Below are 14,259 nucleotides of genomic sequence, written 5' to 3' on the forward strand. Positions count from 1 at the left end.
CATCACGAGCAGGTGAGTCCTGAGACCCCCCTGGTGTCCCCAAGACCTCTTTTAACTTCCCCAAATGCACCCAAAGCATCCCAAAACCCCCCAAATCCCCATCCAACCTCTCCAGATCACCCCAAATCTCCCCCAGTCCCTCCTTCAAATCCCTTCCAACCCCCCCCCCCCCAAGGAGGGATCACCCAGCACCGTGGGACAGGAACACAGTGGGCTGTACTGGGGGCACTGGGCTGTTCTGGGAGGGCACTGGGGGGGGCTCAGGTGTCCCACGACAAGGTGGCCCAGCTCCAAGAGAGATCCCAGGAGCAGTGAGGACGTACTGGTTTGTGCTGGTCTATCCTGGTCTGTACCCACAATCCACAAAGCCCCTTCCCAGCTCCCTCAGGACCCTCCCGGACCTCAAAGCCCCCCAGGCCCCTGACTTGGTCCTGCTGCCCCTTGAGCATCTGCAGCTCCTGCAGGTGACACCAAGCTGGGGGTGTGTTGATGTGCTGGAAGGCAGGAGGGCTCTGGAGCACAAGAGGTGTGAGGAGAGGCTGAAAGAGCTGGGGTTGTTGAGGCTGGAGAAGAGGAGGCTCAGGGGAGACCTCCTGACTCTCTGCAAGTCCTTGCCAGGAGGTTGTAGCCAGGTGGGGGTGGGGCTCTTGTGCCAGGAAGCAGCAGTAGGACAAGAGGGCTGGGTCTTGAGCTGTGCCAGGGGAGGTTTAGGTTGGATATTAGGAAGCAATTTTTTGCTGAGAGAGTAATCAGGCCTTGGAATGGGCTGGGCAGGGAAGGGGTGGAGTCAGTGTCCCTGGAGGTGTTGAAGGTGAGAGTGGATGTGGCCTCAGTGCCATGGTCTGGGAAGCACAGCGGGGTTGGATCAAGGGTTGGACTTGATGATTTGGGAGGTCTTTTCCAACGTGGCTGATTCTGTGATTCTCTGATTCTCATTCCTATGGCAGCACATGCTTGAGGCTCTATCCCCAGGGTGATAGAGATGTCTGTCCATATGTATCTGCAAGGTTAGTGTGTAAATGTGTGGTGTTAGAAAAGCAGGCAAAGTTCTGGGCTGGTTGTAGAAGGAGAAGGAAGCCCGGAGGCCAGTGCAAGCAGGCAGCCCTCAGCTTGCACATCATGTCCCCTCCCTGCAGGTTCATGTCCTTGAGCCCAGGCCCTGAGGTGAGGCTGAGAAGTGGCGCAGAGGTGAGCCCAGAGCTGTCCCTGAGGTGAGCCTGAGAATAAGTGCAAGGCAGAGGTGCTGCTGCAGAAGGAGAGCCCCGTGGTGGGGAAGGGTCAAAGCTGGGAGAACCCATCCCCAAGAAGGTGCTGTCTCCATCCCCTGTGTGCCAGGTGAGCTGGGGCTTTGCTGCAGAGCTGTGGGCGCTGATTTGAGTGGCTCCAAGTGCTGAGATGGTGGGCACCCAGGAACACAAACTGTGCCTGGCTACAGAGCCTGCAAGGAGGAGCAGAGACAACCCTGGCAGTGTGGGGGGCCAGGTTGTCCCTGTGCCTTCCTCTGCAGGCCCTGGCTGTCCCTGCTGGGCCCCTGTCCATCCCCATCAGGTCCCTGCCCGTCCCCCCCGGGCTGAGCCCCCCAGGAACTGCCGTGGAGCTGAAGCTGCTGCCATCCCCCCCCTGCAGCCGCTGCCCCAGCCAAGGGAGCAGCAAAGGCAGGGCCAGGAGCAGAGGCAGCAGCAGGGGAGCACTGGGAGGGCCGGGAAGCTCTTGTGTGGGGCAGGAAAGAGGCGCTGGGCATGAGGCTGGGGCTGTGCTGAGCAGGCCCAGCCCTCACATCCCCCCAGCCAACGCTGGCTCCCCGGGGGGCACGGGAGGGACCCCCAGCCCCTGTGCCCCACACTCAGCTGGTTGAGATAGAGCCAAGGGACAGGGCCACGGGCAGGGCCACGGGTGAGGGACAGGCAGGGCCATTGCAGGGCCACAGTGAAGGCACAGCCTGTGGCAGCAGAGCTGCCCAGGGCCGGGGGCAACCGGGGGTGTTGGGACCAGCCAATGCTGGGGCTGAGCAGAGCACGAGGCTTCTTGCACAGCCCTGGAGCAGCCTCCCACTTGCCAGCCCCGCTTTGGTGGGGTGACACTGTCCCCTCCCTACAGGACACTCCCCCTGAAATCTTTTTGGGGGCCTTTTGTGTCTATCCTGGTTGCTGATTCCTGCTGGGGACCTGAGGGCCCCTCTACAATCCCTTGCATGGGGCACAATCTACTCTTCAGAGCTTGACTCACTGCAGACTTTGCAGGGAAATCTGTGCTGGCAGCCCGAGTATGTCCCAACCCCCCGCGCTCCCCCCAGGATATTTGGTACAAGTTCCCCCTTCCTGGGCATCCATGGGATGGGGGGGCGGTTGTTCTCCCTCTGTTCCTGTTCCTGCTCTGCCCTTGAGGGTGGGCGGGAGGTGTTTTTTGGGGGTGCCGGGCTGGGTTGGGGGCAGAGCCCCGGTGGTGGGTGGGGGGATGCAGGTCCCCCCCTGCGGTGGGGGTTGGTGTTGCTCGGTCAGGCCCCACCGGCTCCATTGTCAACCCGGTGCCGGCGGGGGGGACACAGCGGTTTTGGGGCCCCCCCCGGGAGTGCCGGGGGTGGGTGTGGAGCCCGGGAGCTGCCGATTGTGGAGGGCGGAGTGGGGTGATGCCGGAGCTGGGGGACCCCTGGCAGCCTGGAGGGGGGAGCATGGAGAGGGAGGAACCCCAGGACCCTGAAGCAGGGGATGTGGAGAAGGGGAAGCCTGGACAGTGGGGACTCCTGGGATCCCCAGGAAAACAAAGTGGAGAACCTGGAGAGGGGGAATGTTTGGGAACACGGCACCTGGAAGGTGAGAGTCAGAGGAGAAGGGACCCTTGGGACCCCCAACACTCCCAGCATCCCTAAGTGGGACTCCCAGCATCCCAGACAGGGGAGACCCTGTGAACCCAAGAGGGGAGAGACCAGAGAGGGGGAACTTCTGGGAGAGATTTTTTGGGCTAACCTTCATATTTTGGAGTAATTTTTGGCTGAATCTCAACTTTTTGCAGTTTGGGATGGTGGAGTTCTTACTATTTTTGAGAGGTTTTTTTGCCTGAATCTCAGTGGTTTGGGTTTTTCTGGGCTGAATCTTGGTGTTTTGGAGGTTTTTGTGGTCACAGGATGCCCAGTGAGTTCTAGAGATGGACTTGGGCAGGAGGAACCCCCAAGCCAACGCACTCAGCCCTTGTTTTCTCCCCCAGCAGAATTTCTTCTTCCCAAAGCTTGGGGGGATGGAGGAGGAGGCTGCGAGGAAGAGGAAGATGCCGCCGGCCCCCCAGGCAGGTGAGGAGGAAGTCAGTGGCCCTTTGGGCCGGTGTTGTGCTGGCTCTGGCAGCTGAGCATGGCCCCCGGCTGCAGGACAACCTCGCTGCCGCTGCCGTCCTGCCGGGGCCGGAGTTGGGGGGATGTCCTTGGCCTTCCCTGTGGGCCGGAGGCAAATCCCCTCCCTGTCCTTCTTGCTTCCTGCCCCAGGCCCCGAGCTGAGGACGGAGAGCCCGGAGGACAAATCCCCCCGGCAGACCCTGGTGGGAGAGGCCGTTTTGAAGGGCTCCACAGCGCAGGAAGGCAGCGGGGAGGAAAATGCCCGGAGATTCCCCCGCAGGAGGGGCTCCAAAGCCAGCCCAGGGTGCTCTGAGGAGGAAAGACCCAGCCTGTGCCGGGAAGGCAGACGGAGCTTGAGGCGGAGCTCTGAGCTGGTGGTCCCTGAGCAGCCTCCCAGCAGGGAGAAGCCGTTCAAGTGCTTGGAATGTGGGAAGAGCTTCAGGAAGAGCTCCAACCTGATCCGACACCAGCACATCCACACTGGGGAACGGCCCTACACATGTGGGGAATGTGGGAAGAGCTTCAGGCAGAACTCCCACCTGATCCGACACCAGCACATCCACACTGGGGAACGGCGCTACAGGTATCGGGAATGTGGGAAGAGCTTCAGGGACAGCTCCGACCTCATCCAACACCAGCACATTCACACTGGGGAATGGCCCTACACATGTGGGGAATGTGGGAAGAGCTTTAGGTACAGCTCCAACCTCCGCACCCACCAGCACGTCCACACTGGGGAACAGCCCTACAAGTGTGGGGAATGTGGGAAGAGCTTCAACCACAGGTCCAGCCTGATCCAACACCAGCGTGTCCACACTGGGGAACAGCCCTACACGTGTTGGGAATGTGGGAAGAGCTTCACCAGCAGCTCCCACCTCTGCACCCACCAGCTCATCCACACTGGGGAACAGCCCTACAAGTGTTTGGAATGTGGGAAGAGGTTTAAGACCAGCGGAAATCTCCTCCTGCATGAGCGGACACACACAGATGAGAGGCCCTTCCGCTGCACCGACTGCGGGAAGGGCTTCAACCGGAACTCCACCCTTGTCACCCATTGGTGCATGCACACTGGGGAGAGGCCCTACAAGTGTGGGGAGTGTGGGAAGAGCTTCACTGTGAGCTCTGCCTTGACCAGACACCAACGGACCCACCGGTAAGGGAAGCTCTACCAGTGCCCCGACTGTGGGAAGAGCTTCGGCCGCTGCTTCCACCCTGAATGAACCCCCTGATGTTGAGGCAACCCCTGGAGTCCAGTGACTGTCAGTCCATCCCTTTCGACCACAAAGGGCCAGTCCCCTTTCCCAGGGGCAGCTTCTTCAAACAGAACCCTACTTGGGAGGGTGTGTGTGGAGATTCCTGCCTTGGCTGGGGACCCCCCAAGGTCACTCCTGAAGGTTGAGAGCAGAGATTTCCCCACGAGCGTTGGTCTGGGGGAGTTCCATCCATCTCTAATTAAGAATTCTTGCTTTTGTTCCAGCTTGAGTAGAATTGCTTCAACAATTGCTTTAGTGTGGAGCACTGTCCTATCTTATCCTGTACTCCTGGTAGTTTTAGTGTTTCTATTGTGCAGTAAATAATTCTGATGAAGATCTTTTGTCTGGTCATTTGTGACCCTAAATAAATTCATTTCTATCAATAGATCTGATTTGCCATCATTAAAAGCTGGGGGACAAAAGTGGTTCTGTCACACCTCTCTAATTCCTCTAAACTTAAAATGTTGGCAAGATCCAAGGCTGATATTGGATCCAGCAGCCCACAGCACTCCACAGGAAGTTGGGAGCTCAGGGGAACCACCCTGTTTTTCAAAACCTGGTGCCCAAAGACCCCCATGGGACCATTGGACCCACCAAACTACCCTCCCCTTTCCACCCTTCTCCCTGTTCCTCCCAATTTTCCATGGTCCTCTCAATCCCCAGCCCAACCAGGATCACTTTTGGGGTCCCAACTCCCACTTTTTCCCCCCCTCTTTCACCCCTTCCACATCATCCCCCCACTTCCCAGCCCCCTCCACTCCCCAGCCCCCTCATGCTCAGTTTGGGGCTCCCACCCTGCCCTTTCCCCACTCTTCTGACCTCTCCCACACATTTCCCATCAACCCCCAAACCTCAGAGCCCCTTCCTGCTCCACTTTTGGGGGTCCCACTGCCCTCCCACTCAGGTTGGGGTCCCACCACCCCTTTATCCTCTCTGACCCCCCTTTTCCCACCGACCACGAACTTCCCACCCCTCGCTCACCCAAGAGCTCCTCCCCTGCAACTGGGGGGGCTCCCAGCACCACCAGTGCCCAGAGAAGTCCCCTCAGAAAAGGGGTTGGGTGGGGTCCTGGGTGGGCTCTGAGTGTGTTTAGGCGTCTTTGAGGGGCTGTGGAGAGGTTCTGGGGGGTTCCCGGCACCTTTTGGGGTGAGCTGGGTGCTTTATTGAGGGGCAGGTGCCCTCCCAAAGCCCCCCCAGAGCAGGTTGACACAGGAGGAACACAGGAGTGTCTCCTTTCCCCATCCATCCCAGGGCCAGTTCTGCCCCCCCCCCAAATTCGGCTCCACCCCTTGGGATTCCTGTACGCCCCTCCCCCATTGCCCCCCAATAACCGGGACTGGGGAGAACTGGGAAGCTTTACTGGGATCACTGGGAGCAGCCGGGCGGAGGCAGAGTGACAGCAGGGGAGGGGGGACACACGACCCCCCCAAAATCCTTGCGGGGACAGGGGGGGTCCAGGCTGGGCCCAAGGCCCCAGGGAGGGGCTGCAACCGCCGCTGGCTCAGGAGCTCTGTGGGGAGAGAAAAGGGGGTGACACCGGGGTGGGGGGTCCCCGGGGGGGCACAGACGCTCTGGGGGGACACACGACCCCCTGGGACCCCCTTCACCTTCTGGCGCAGGTAGAAGCTGAGCCCCAGCGCCAGGGAGACGAAGCCCAAGAGGAAGCCCCTGGCCCCTCCTTCAGAGCAATTCCTGAGGCTGATGGAGCCCAGCAGGGCCGGGGCAGCCGGCGGTGTCCGATCCCGGTAGAAAGCGGGGAGGGCCTGGCGGTGTCTAACAGAGATAAATCAAGGCAGATCTCTCTCTTTCTTTTACCCCCTGGGCAGTGACCATCAAGAGGCGTCCCTGCTTCACAGCAGAAGCTCCACACACTTCAACAAAGTCTGTGGAAGAATCTGCTCTATGAAAGTTTGACCTGGGCTTTTATGCTTATCCAGTGATGGATCTCCAGTCACATATTGCCAGGCCAGTGAGCAGCTGATCTGTCAAACTCTGCTTCCAAAAGCAGGATGTTTGTTGGAAGGTTGGGGAACCAGGCTGGGTTTGGCACATTTCAACACTAAACCAACCCCTTGGCACCAGCAGTAACTCCCCACAGAAAGCTTGCATTGCTTGCATTCTCCCATCAGATTCTTTTCCAGGCAGAACATCCTGCTACAAGGGGTCTGTTACACCCGCCCCAGAAAGGAGGGGGTAACCCAGGTTCTTATTAATAAATCCCTTGGGGTGGATTAGAGTGAAATGACACAGAATAATTGGTGTTTGAAAACATAAATATGTAGGGTTTATTTTAGAACACTTTTGTTTCAAAGGTAAACAGATATGTTGCCAGTTTGGGTGTTATCATCTATATCTCTCATCTACAGCAATGTGGCATAAAGAGAACCTTTAGGGAAAATGCATAAGGGAGAGAAAGGAAAGACAGGATAAGGGTGAGGGAGAGTAAGGGAAAGCAAAGCTGAGAGTGGAAAGATGTCTATAGTCACTGCCCATGGGGTCCAGTGATGGAACTTGGGAGTTGCAGCTTCCATGTCTGTGAGTTGAAGTGGTGGCCTTGATCCGTTGGAGGTGGGGGAGGGAAGCCCCCACACTCCAAGAAGTTCTGAGTTATTATATCCATGGATGGTGTCCCGGGCCATGCCACGAACCCCCAACATCTCCTGGGCCTGCACGGAGTTCCCGTGAGGGGCCTGGGAAAAGGGTTTTTCCTGCCTTTCAAGGTTGGCAGAGGGGGGGATGGGCTTTGATGGGCCATCAGAGGTATAATGCAAAAGTCCTGCAGAAGCCTGCAAGAGTCCCTTGGCAATCCTAGAATGCATAAATCATGAACCATTTCAGTCTCTGACACCACCCCGTGATTTATACACTCAATAATTTCTCTTCTTTGATCGTTCACTGTGAATCTTCTTTGTGGGCGGTGCCTTTCCTGTAGTGGACAGAAAGAGAGAAGAGAAAAGAAAAGGAAGAGATAGCACAAATCTTTTCCCAATGCAATGCAATTTCCAAAAAAACCTACAGTAAAATAGTAAGCATATGGGACATAACAGGATCTCAATAGCTACAATCAAAATTCCTAACATTAACAAAGTTACAAACATCAGGATTTAATACTGACACAAATCTAATTTTCATTAGCCACTCTCTCCATCCCATGAGTAGTATTGTTCTATAATAATGTGTCTGTTAGAGGGGCCAATGTGTCTTGAAATTGGACCTGAAATTACACATCAGTTTTATGCAAATACATTGAGTTACTTGGGAGCTGGTACGAGGCCTTCTTATATTCTCTTCAGGTAACACTTGTTTTGTCTAGATTTAATTTAATTTGTTAATATTTTGAGAAATTAAGCCAAATATAAAATTTGATGCCTTCAGAGGCAGAGAGTTAATGCATCTAATACATATTTGTATGATTCCAAATGTGCATAAATTCTTGTACCAACTCCCAGGCTAAATTTGGTGGAGTTTCTTGGTTCTCGATTGAGACAGAATTACACATATCTAAAAGCTTCTCCCAAGTCAACTTGTTTTTCAAAAAAAAGACAAAATAAACTTGGCAAAAAATTAAACTAGCAATACATAAAATGGCTTGTTTTACACAATCTTACCAGTGAGTTGCTCATGATAAAAACACAAATAAGTCAACAATTATTAATAAGCTGATCATACAAGCAATTTTGGGAGTAGAGGAGACACAAACACAATGTTTGTGGTAAACTTTTACATACTGCAAAACTACTGAGACAAAAATACACAGACGTGCATATCACAAAGTTAGTAAGATAAAAACACAAACACGTGCAAACCATCAGTGCTGCAAAGAACAGTAGAACTCTCCAGTCCTGTTGCTACTTCGTTTTCTCATGGCATACTTGTAAACTGATAACAGAAGCAGTTGTGGGGGCAGTTATCTCTTCTGCCCATTGCAGCAACTGAAAGCTTTATCGCTCTCACGCAGTTTGATCTCATCTGCTGGCAGGTTCCTGTAAAAAGAGGAAATCTGGCCCACTATGGACCCATTATTAAAAAGAAGGAATTATCTATTTATCCAACTCCTTTTCTTATCTGGCATGATGCCACCAGGGCAGCAATAATGGAGAAGTCTGGAACGTGTTTTCTCCAAAAAGCAAATAAACCCAGAGCATGCTGGAGCTCCTTTTTACTCCTCAGCATCTTTATTTGCTCTAGGGTGGCCAAGGTGTCAGAGGGAATACACACTGCTACTTTTTCTGTGGGAATTTGAAGTCAATGTGTCAAACTCTGGGGTTTATTAATTGAGACAGGGAAGTAGATATGTTTCTGAATGTTAGTTCTTTCGCTGTGTCCATTCAATCCCACACACCTCAAGCCCTGCCCTCACACAATATATTGGGAGTGTTTTAAGATGGCTTTTAATTGAGCCAAAGAGGAAGAAAAAAATTATTTTGAACCTTGCACCAGAGCCAAAAAGACATGTGCCCTGATTTCACTGAAATACATCTACTCTAAGAGGCTTATCTAAACTAATCCACCAAATTAGCTGCAAGAAGGTACATTCAAGAAAGCTCCTTTAGGGGGTTGGGGGGGACAAAGCATCCACAAAAAAAATAAAACAACACCAAAAAAAGCCCAACCTAACACCCAACTTATCATCTCTTCACATATTTTATAAAAAACGTGTCGCTGTAGTAAAAGCTGTAGAAACTGCATTCTTACATTTCTGAAGCTATCTTACACTATACACAGTGCACTGATCTATAAACCATATCTGAAAGAGGACCCTCCTCTGTTTATTTTCTTTTATTTACCCCGGAATATTCCAGTGGGTTTTCCCTGCGCCCCCTTCCCAAACTGTGCTCCGGCCAGCCAGGCTGTTTGCTACATTCCATGGCCGACCCCGCGCACTCGGCACGGACACGTTCCGGGCGTGGCAGCGGCGGGCGGGGACCAAAAGCTCACCCATGCCTGATCAAGGGTTCAAAGCCCCACCCCGAGCTCATGAATATGCAGCAGGGCGGGACATTTGCATCACCTGGGATGGCCCATTGGTGGGGCAGCAGCCAATCAGGCGCCAGGGCGTGGGGGCAGCAGGCAGAGGGTGGGGGTGGGGCAGCGGCCTTGGAACAAAATCTTGGAAATCTTTTATCCGTGCATGGGATGACTGGAACCATCACTTACATCAGGGTTATCTCTACGTGCTGTCTTTATGTCATCTGACATCTAATGCATGGTTTTTAAAACAATAGATTAAAGGGGTTACACTTTTTAAAGGTGCAAGGAACACTCAATTCAACCCTCACAGTTGAATAAATAACACTCCAATAAATACCGACATCAGAAAGGCATCTATTTTAAGTCCAGAAAAGGGACTTTCCACATGGATGTCCTGTCATCCAGAACTATTAGGGAAGAATTCAATAGAATAAAGAAGTCTAGAAGTGTTCTGTCCAAGATCCAGGTGAGATTCTCTATCTTCTAACATTTCACTGACCTAGAAAGCAAGAATTTGGCACAGAATTAATACCGGAGAAAAATGAGACCAGTGAAAGATCCTGAGCTCAGGAGAACCTGACTGTGCTGGGGAATCGGAGCTTTCACTCTGGGAAATGAACTGCTCTGAAAGAGTGGGAAGAAACCAGGAACAAAGGCTGAGTTCAAATGCTCAAGAGTAAACAACTCCTTCCTCACCAAAAGGTCTGAGCTACCCTTAACTCATCTCTAGACATCCATGGAAATAAAACAGCCTGACCTTGAACCCAAGGGAAACAAAGACAAATTCCATGGCTTTAGCTGGAGCAAGGTTGAGGGGGAATTTGTCACTCCTCTATGACATCACATGCTCCCTATGAGATCAAACGCTTCCTGTGACATCACACCTCCCCTATGACATCACACCTCCGTTATGGCATCACACCTCCGTTATGGCATCACATCCATCACATGACATCACATCTCTCCTGTGATACCATATCATCCCTGTGACGTCACGCCCTCTCATGTAACATCACAGCTCTCCTGTGACAGCACATCCTTCTTGTGACATCACACCCTCCCCTATGATGTCAAAAACATCATATGACATCACAGCTCCCCTCTGACATCACATCACCCCTATGACATCACATCTCCCCTATGACATCACATCCTTTCTGTGATATAATAGCATTCCTGTGACGTCCCATGCTCGCCTGTGACATCACATCCTCCCCGTGACATCACAACTCCTCTATGACATCACATCCTTCCTGTGACATCACAGCTCCCCTATGACGTCTCATCATCATATGACATCACATCTCTCCTGTGACATCACAACCATCATATGACATCACTTCTCCCTTGTGACATCACGTCCTCCCCTGTGACATGACATCCTTCCTGTGATATCACAACTCCCCTCTGCCGTCACATCCATCACATCTCTCCTGTGATATCATATCATCCCTCTGACATCACACCTGCCCTGTGATATCACATCCCCCCGACATCACAGCTCCCCTATGACATCACATCCTTCATGTGACATCACCTCTCCTATGATGTCACATCCATCTTATGACATCAAAACTCTTTTGTGATACCATATCATCCCTGTGACATAACGTACTCCCCTGTGACATCACAGCTCTCCTGTGACATCACAACCCCTTTATGACGTCACATCCATCATATGACATCACACCTCTCCAGTGATCTCATATCATCGCTGTGCTGTCAAGTCCTCCCCATGACATCACAGCTCACCTATGACATCACACCTTCACTGTGACATCACATTTCTCCTATGATGTCACAACCATCATATGACATCCCACCTCTCCTGTGATATCCTATCATCCCTGTGATGTCATGTCCTCCCCTGTGATATAACATCCTCCCCGTGACATCACAGCTCCTCTATGACATCACATCGATCATATGAAATCACACCTCTCCTGTGATATATATCATCCCGGTGACATCGCCACCTCCCCTCTGACATCAAATCCTCTCTGTGACATCACAGCTCCCCTGTGACATTACATCCTTCCTGTGACATCACATCCTTCTTGTGACATCATATCATCCCTGTGACATCCCGTGCTAGCCTGTGACATCACATCCTCCCTGTGACATCACACCTCTCCGTGACATCACATCCTGGTTGTGACATCATATCTCCCTTGTGATATCACATCCTTGTTGGGACATCAAGGCTCCTCTATGATGTCACATCCATCCTATGACATCACATCTCCCCTGTGACATCACATCCAGTGACATCCAGATCAATCACAATGTTGGGTGTGTGTGTGAGACAGGTAGAACCACAAATGCCTGCACAGCCCAGAGCAGTCAGTGTGGTGCTGTGCTTGCTGCTGCAGAGACCCCCAGGGAACAAACCCAGGCAGTAGTTTGGAGGGTGTGGGGGGTTTCCCTAAGGAGGACACTTACCTTATTATTGCTTATTATTTGTAATATCTTATAGATCTATCATACAACAGCTAAGGATGGATTCTATAGAATATGCGCCACAGATATTTGTGTTGGGTCTGGCTGAGCTGCAGTTCAGTTCCCCACAGCAACCCTCCCAGGGCTGTGTTTGGCATTGGCAGCTGGAAGGGTGTTGAGAACACACCCGTGTTTTGGCCACTGCTGAGCACAGCACCAACACTGGGACATTCCTTCCTTAGCTGAGGGCAAGACCCTGGGAGGGGACCCAAGCAGGCCAGCTGACCCCAACTGACCCAAGGGACATTGCAGACCATGGGAGGTCAGCTCAGCTCTAAAAGCTGAGGCACGGAGCAGGAGGGGGGCTGCCTGCTGAGGAATGGTCCCGCGGACCCAAGCCCTGCTCCTTGGGAGTGGCCGACCATGGCTGCTCATGGGAAGTAGAGAACAAACCCTGCTATCTTTTGTCTCTGTGTGCACAAGCATCGCTTTGCTTTTTGCTTTAAATAAACTGCCTTATCTCAACCCACTATTTTTTTTCCCACCTTACTCTCTCCCCTGTCCTGCTGGGAAGGGGAGTGATAGAGCGGCTGGGAGGGCACCTGGTGTCCAGCCAAAGTCAACCCACCACACACCTGAACACTTCCAGAGACACCACCACCTCCCTGGGCTACTTCTTCCAACGCCTGAACACTCTCTCAGTGGAAAAAGGGTTCTTTAATATCTATTATGAACCTTGCCCAATGCAATTTAAGGCCATACCCTCACAGCCTTTCACTATAGCCGTGGTAGAAGAGTCCAACCCACGCCACTAAAACCTCCTATCAGGTCATTGTAGAGAGCAATGAGGTCCCCCCTGAGCCTCCCCTTCTCCAGACTCAACCAGCCCAGTTCCCTCAGTCGTCCCTCAGCAGACATGTTTTCCAGAGCCTTCCCCAGCTCCGTTCCCTTCTCTGGACACGCTCCAGCCCCTCAAGGGCCTTTTTGCTCTGAGGGGCCAGAACTGGACACAGCACTCGAGGTGGGGCCTCAGCAGTGCCCAGCACAGAGGGGCAATCAGTTCTCTGCTCCTGCTGGCCACACTCTTCTCCACAAAGGCCATGATGCCTTAAGCCCCCTAATGTTTTTTATTTTTTCTAATTTTGTAAGCCTTATAAGTTTTATAGGTAATAGAAGTAGATTTTAGAAACAAACTCCTTTCTCCCTCCTCCCTGTAGCACCCCTTAGTTTATACATTCCTTAATCCTCTCACCCCATTCCATACACCCCATATCAACCCTATTCCCATATCCAGTAGAAGATGTTTTGTCTCTTAGTCAAGGCAAGCCTGTCTTGTTTGGAGAACGCTTATATCTTGGCCTAAACCAAAAGACAGAGTCAAGGAACTGGGTGACTCTGCTCTCTGTACCCCGAAGATGATGAAGAATGATGAAGAGGGGGTCCCAAAAAGCCCCCCGACCCAATTCCAGGAGGCGGGCCAGGGGGTGGACCAGGCCAAAAGTTATAGGGTGGACACACTTGGGATTGGCCAGATATTGTTATAAATGTAACATCTCAGGCACAGCCCGGGGCGCGTGTCGTGTAACATCTATTGCCTTGGCAAAATTAAACCCTTTCTTATCTCACCCCAGCTTACGGCTCCTAGATTTTTTTCGTAGCACCAGCTGAGCAGCCATCAGCCAGGATGCCCTTGGCCTTCTTGCCCCCCTGGGCACACTCTGGCTCATATCCAGGCGCTGTCAAGCAGAACCCCCAAGTCCCTTCCTGCTGAGCAGCTCTCCAGCCCCTCTGCCCCCAGCCTGGAGTGTTGCAGGGGGTTGTTGGGACCCAAGGTCAGGCCCTGACACTTGGCCTCATTGATCCAGCCTGTCCAGATCCCAGAGCTCGAGGCAGCTCTGCAGGTGGGGCAGCATTACAACCATGGATGTTCCAGCAAGGACATGGTGGAACCTCATGGAATTAAGGACCATTGGGACACTGCAGGGCCTTCAAGAGCCAAAGGAGCTCTGGGACACTGGGCAATCTCATGGAATCAAGGCAGCACTGGAACCCTGGGAAAACTCTTGAATATCAGGGTCCTTTGTGACACTGCAGGTCCCCATGGAACAAAAGGAACCCTGGGACGCTGCAGAAACTCATGGAACCAAGGGACCATTGTGACATTGAGGGGGCTGATGGAATCAGGAGTCCATTGGGACAATCCAGGGCCTCGTGAAATCAAAGGAATTCTGGGACACTGTTCAACCTCGTGAAATCAAAGGAATTCTGGGACAC

At 52.7% G+C, this 14,259-nt stretch overlaps 1 long non-coding RNA gene across 1 annotated transcript; it reads right to left on the reverse strand.

Annotated features, from left to right (window-relative positions):
• Positions 1-9,938: 9,938 nt before the first annotated feature.
• Positions 9,939-10,345, reverse strand: LOC113980891. The gene is made up of 2 exons (XR_003538245.1): positions 10,243-10,345; positions 9,939-10,045 (listed from the first exon to the last, which is right to left on the reverse strand). It is a non-coding gene; the product is annotated as an uncharacterized LOC113980891 (long non-coding RNA).
• Positions 10,346-14,259: the final 3,914 nt, after the last annotated feature.

The sequence above is a fragment of the Neopelma chrysocephalum genome, unplaced genomic scaffold (genome assembly GCF_003984885.1).
Source record: "Neopelma chrysocephalum unplaced genomic scaffold, ASM398488v2 Primary Assembly neopelma1_95537, whole genome shotgun sequence".
Taxonomy (NCBI): Eukaryota; Metazoa; Chordata; class Aves; order Passeriformes; family Pipridae; genus Neopelma; species Neopelma chrysocephalum.